Here is a 6,418-nt window from a genome sequence, read left to right as displayed (position 1 = left end):
AGGTACATTAGGGGCTCTCCAAAGGCAACATGACACCCGCAGACCATTCCATCAAAGTCTGCATTCCAAAACGTCACTACTTCCCTTCCGAGCCCCGACGTGTGCCCATACAGTAGTTTTCTCCCACATATGGGGTATCAGCATACTCAGGACAAATTGGACAACAACTTTTGGGGTCCAATTTCTCCTGGTACCCTTGGGAAAATAAAAAAATGGTGACTAAAAGATCATGTTTGTGGAAAAAAATACGAATTTTTTATTTTCACACCCGGGCGTTATAAACTTCTGTGAAGCACTGGGGGGTTCAAAGTGCTCACCACACATCTAGATAAGTTCCTTGGGGGGTCTAGTTTACAAAATGGTGTCATTTGTGGGGGGTTTCCACTGTTTAGGTACATCAGGAGTTTTCCAAACGCGACATGGTGTCCGATCTCAATTCCAGCCAAAAACGTCAAATGGCGCTGCTTCCCTTCCGAGCTCTGCCATGCGCCCAAATAGTGGTTTACCCCCACATGTGGGGTATCAGCGTACTCAGAACAAATTGCACAATAACTTTTACGGTCCTGTTACCCTTGGAAAAATAAGAATTGAGGGTGAAAAGATCATTTTTGTGGAAAAAATATGATTTTTTAATTGTATGGCTTTATGTTATAAACTTCTGTGAAGCCCATGGGGGTTCAAAGTTCTCACCACACATCTAGATAAGTTCCTTAGGTGGTCTAGTTTCCAAAATGGTGTCATTTGTGGGGGATTTCCACTGTTTTGGTACATCAGGGGTTTTCCAAACGCGACATGGTGTCCGATCTCAATTCCAGCCAAAAACGTCAAATGGCGCTGCTTCCCTTCCGAGCTCTGCCATGCGCCCAAATAGTGGTTTACCCCCACATGTGGGGTATCAGCGTACTCAGGACAAATTGCACAATAACTTTTAGGGTCCTGTTACCCTTGGGAAAATAAAAATTGGGGTGAAAAGATCATTTTTGTGGAAAAAATATGATTTTTTAATTGTACCACTGTACGTTATAAACTTCTGTAAAGCCCTTGTGGGTTCAAAGTTCTCACCACATATCTAGATAAGTTCCTTGGGGGGTCTAGTTTCCAAAATGGGGTCACTTGTAGGGGGTTTCCACTGTTTAGGTACATCAGGGACTCTCCAAACGTGACATGGCGTCCGATCTGAATTCCAGCCAATTTTGCATTGAAAAAGTCAAACGGCGCTCCTTCCATTCTGAGCTCTGCCATGCGCCGAAACAGTCGTTCCCCCCCACAAATCAGGTATCAGCGTACTCAGGACAAATTGCACAATAACTTTTGCAGTCCAATTTCTCCTGTTACCCTTGGTAAAATAAAAAAAATTGAACCTGAAGTATTTTTTTTGTGAAAAAAAGTTAGATGTTCATTTCTTTTTAAATATTCAAAAAAATTCCTGTGACGCACCTAATGGGTTAATAAACTTCTTGAATGTGGTTTTGAGCACCTTAAGGGGTTCAGTTTTTAGAATGGTGTCAATTTTGGGTATTTTCTATCATATAGACCCCCTCAAAGTGGCTTCAAATGTGATGTGGTCCTAAAAATAAAATGGTGTTGTAAAAATGAGAAATCGCTGGTCAACTTTTAACCCTTATAACTTCCTAACAAAAAAAAATTTTGGTTCCAAAATTGTGCTGATGTAAAGTAAACATGTGGGAAATGTTACTTATCAAGTTTTTTGTGTGCCGTATCTCTGTGATTTAAGGGCATAAAAATTCAAAGTTGGAAAATTGCGAAATTTTCAAAATTTTTGCCAAATTTCCATTTTTTCCACAAATAAACGCAAGTTATTTGAATGAAATTTTACCACTAACATGAAGTACAATATGTCACGAGAAAACAATGTCAGAATCACCGGGATCAATGGAAGCGTTCCAGAGTTATGACCTCATAAAGGTACAGTGGTCAGAATTGTAAAAATTGGCCCGGGAGTTAACGTGCAAACCACCCTTGGGGGTGAAGGGGTTAAAATATTGTAAAAAAAAAAAAAAAAGTTTATATTGTTTATTTTATAGTAAGGCATTTACATTTTGTCTTGTTTTGACAGCAGATATGTTAATTATCACGTTTTAATAAAATTATCAGTCCGGAAACCTGTTCGTCATTCAATAGACTGATTTGCTGTGACCTTCGCCAGCTCTCCTGCATTGTAATAAGTCATTTCTCGGAGGCGCTAGGTCCCCTATATTACGTCTTCTGTACTTATTGTGTACAGACCTCTTGGTTGTGACTTTTGAACCCCCTTTATGGGTCATGTTTACGTGACAAACACTTGCTAATATCGGGGGGGGGGGTAGAGCCATTATGGAGACACTTGCGCATCCTAATATTAAGCTGGCGTCAGTAATGTAGGATTATAATCACGAGCTTTAATGTGTGTCGTCAATTATCTCCAGAATCAAAGACTATACTATTATCTTATCACACCCCTCCATTCTCTGTGTACAAACACAATGAAGGCAGGGCGATGGGGGTCCGGACTGGCGGAAAGTGAAGAACCTCATAAAGACGTTAATAAAATGATTACAGGGTTTTCATATCTACTCGACTGACATCTTCAAAGGCAAGTCCTGAAAGCAAAGCCCCCCCAACCCCAACCCCTACCGCCCTCAATGGCCGAAGTTTTGAAGTAGTAGAAAAAAGAAAGCAGAAGGGATCGGCACAAAGGATGCGGATTCTTCAAAGTCCGTTTCCACTTCTTGTTCGATATAATGCGACTCCCACACAATGAAGTTATTATTCGTGCCGCCATTACACAAGCCCATGGAATCATTAAGGGCATATCTGAGAGCAAAATTATGGCAATGCTCCTCTCATATTAGCTATTCCACATACTAAGGTCCAAGGATGAGAAAATCCATAATTGTTGGTAATCATAACCACTATTGATGTACAGTACTGGGGTAAAGTAATAGGCAGGTGTGGGGAAAAAATGTTGCAAAGTAAAAATGCTTTTAAAAATAGAAGAGCTAATGGTTTTTATTTTTTTCAATTAACAATATTCAAAGTGAATGAAAAAGATAAATTTAAAGCCAGACTATCCCCCTGCACTTCCACCTGGCGGCTATGGGGACCCGGAACTAAAGGGGGGGAACCCGGTGCTAGCACCAGGACCGCAGCCAGGCATCACAAATTCAACTGTATCGACTGGATGCCGATAAAGTTGAAAGCACTGATGAGACAGGAAGCGTCACGTTCCCTCTCCCATCATCCGCCTCTCAGCATCTGACGTCCCTGATGCAGACACTGACAGTGGGAGTGATGACATTACTTGGAGTCCGCTCGGAGCACCGGGGGAACAAGGAGAGATGAGTATTGTATTTTTTTATGGAGAGGGCATTATACTATATAGAGTCTGCCTATGGAGAGTGCATTATAGTTTATAGAGTCTGCCTATGGAGAGTGCATTATAGTTTATAGAGTCTGCCTATGGGGTGCATTATACTATCAAGAGTCTGCCTATGGGGTGCATTATACTATCAAGAGTCTGCCTATGGGGGTGCATTATACTATATAGTCTGCCTATGAGAGTGCATTATACTATAGAGTCTGCGTATTGGGGAGGGCATTATACTATATAGAGTCTGCCTATGGGGTGCATTATACTATATAGTCTGCCTATGGGGTGCATTATACTATATACAGCCTGCCTATGGAGAGTGCATTACACTATATAGTCAGCCTATGGGGGTGCATTATACTATATAGAGTCAGCCTATGGGGTGCATTATGCTATATAGTCTGCCTATGGGGGTGCATTATACTATAGAGCCTGCCTATGGGAGGTGCATTATGCTATATAGAGTCTGCCTATGGGAGGTGCATTATGCTATATAGAGTCTGCCTATGGGGGGGTGCATTATACTATATAGTCTGCCTATGGGAGGTGCATTATACTATATAGTCTGCCTATGGGGGTGCATTATACTATAGAGTCTGCCTATGGGAGGTGCATTATGCTATAGTCTGCCTATGGGGGGTGCATTATACTATATAGAGTCTGCCTATGGGAGGTGCATTATACTATATAGTCTGCCTATGGGGTGCATTATGCTATATAGAGTCTGCCTATGGGGGTGCATTATGCTATATAGTCTGCCTATGGAGAGTGCATTATACTATATAGAGTCTGCCTATGGGGGTGCATTATATTATATAGAGGCCCATGGGGGTGCATTATACTATATAGAGGCCCATGGGGGTGCATTATACAATATAGAGTCTGCCTATGGGGTGCATTATACTATATAGAGTCTGCCTATGGGGCGTGCATTATATTATATTATGGTACTTCCGGACTGATAATTTTATTAAAACGTGATCATTATGCAATAACATACCTGCTGTCAAAAAAACTATCATTACATGGGCCAAAGTACATAATAAATGACTAAATAACTACATTTACTGCAATTTCAAGTTGGGCGCGCTCTCTCGTCTTGCCACTGCCGTCTGTAGTGTAGCTCTGGAGCGTCTCTCGATCATCCAGCAGTATTCTAACATTGCCGGGCTCAATTTCCCTTCATACCTTCTCTCAATGTCCTGATGGAGTCTCTCACCATGATAATTACTGACGGCTCCACAGTTCTCCTGGAAGAAGTCAAGGTGAGAATGGAGAAAGCGAATCTTCGGAGAAGTGAAGTTTGCAAAGCTTGTGGTAACACATAAGCATCTCATCCACCAGCTTTTTGTATTTGGACGCATACTTGTTTCCAAAATATCCTGAACAAACAGTCTTAAAATTATTCCACGCTGCCTTCTCGACAGCCTGAAGGACGATGTAACATTTACAGTGCTTTCATCATTTTTCCTCTACTTGATTTCTACCATTGTATGTTCCACTATAAGTATTCCAGTCACATATGTATACCAGTTTCACTTTGCCATACTACTGTATATGGCGATACTATATTTTTACATATGATAATACTTGGCTTTAGCTAAAAAAAAAAAAAATGCTCCTACTTTCAATCTGCAGTCTTCATTTTCAGACTCATTAATATGCAGTTTGCAACCTGAGCTAAGTTTCAAGTGTTTCTCTTGTGGGAATTTATCATCCAGTAATAAAGGGTGCAAATGAGGTGTATATCCAGGGTGCTGCCATCTTTATTAGCTCATATATCGGCAAAGTTTCATACTTCATTTTGCTGCTCTTTCTTCCCTTTCTCTGCCCTCCCAGAGGCTGTAGATCCTTTCTCTTCTCCACCCTGTGAAAATCTGTCTGTAACCTACTCCTTGCTACTATTGCCAACACTGGGAGAAACAGTTGGAGCAAAAAGAGCGGATGGAACCAGGAACAGGTGTTATGATGTATATGTAGAAGATCTGTAGATGACTCAGGTAGATAAAGGACTTATATACAAATCATCAGTAGCGAAATTATATATATTTTTTTTTACAGAAGACGAATTAGAAATTTGCTTAAATTTGTAGAACAAATGAATTTAAAAAAATCTGTGCAAAGGCTTATATAGCATAAAAAGTTTAGTATTCAGTAGCGGCTTAGCTTGCATTCTGACTACAATACTCTCAACTGTCCCTTCTGTGGCGGTATTATTAAGGTACAAGTCACACTGTTCCATCAGAACTTGGTTAATTCCCAACATATCAGCGAGCAGCGTCTTCGTATGATTACATTTTCATTGTTATTCCAGTCTCAGGAGGGTGAGGTGTGATCTCAGGACACATCGATATCTGAATCTCATATGACTTTTTGTTTCTCAAAAACACAACATCTGTTCTTTTTCAAAACTGCAACGAAAGAGGAAAAGGTCCAATAATAAATTACGCAGAAATCCGGCTCGGGGCTAAGAACTGTCCACTCCCTTATGTTAAGTTCCTCCTATAAACTGTACAAAAGATTTAGTTTCCTGTTGAACAACTTGAGTTAACTCGTTAAATCTTGAAAAATGTTCTTCTCTTTGACAGGTAAGGGTAGTAAGAGTTGGGAGGAAAGGTTTAGCCGACATAATTACTAGAGGGCCCAACATCGTAAAGAGGTCCACCTCTATTACTAATGATTAAGAGCAGCAGTCAACGCCACCCAGATGGATCACTGAAGAACAAAAAAGGAGGAATGGGCGAAGGGGACAGTAAGAAGACCAAAATAGTTGTATGTCTTGCCAGTTACTTGTTGTTGGAAGAGTTCATGGTGGAAGAGTTCATGGTGGAGTCCGGATTCACCCTTTGTCCATGGTCTCTATTTACAACCCTTCTCCACTCTTCTCTACATATTGCCAAGATGGACATAGGGATTGCTGACATGATCAGTGGCAAATTCAATTTATGTGTAGTCAAAACAGATTTAGACCCAAGGAATGTGCGTGGTCTCCACTAATTTTTATACTAACTGGCGGTTAAATGTGTAAATGGGTGTTTTAATAAAAAA

The sequence above is a fragment of the Dendrobates tinctorius genome, unplaced genomic scaffold, assembly GCF_039654945.1.
Source record: "Dendrobates tinctorius isolate UK_male_01 unplaced genomic scaffold, ASM3965494v1 ptg000095l, whole genome shotgun sequence".
Classification (NCBI taxonomy): Eukaryota; Metazoa; Chordata; class Amphibia; order Anura; family Dendrobatidae; genus Dendrobates; species Dendrobates tinctorius.
The sequence above is the reverse complement of the archived record's forward strand: the minus strand, read 5'-3'. Positions refer to the sequence as shown.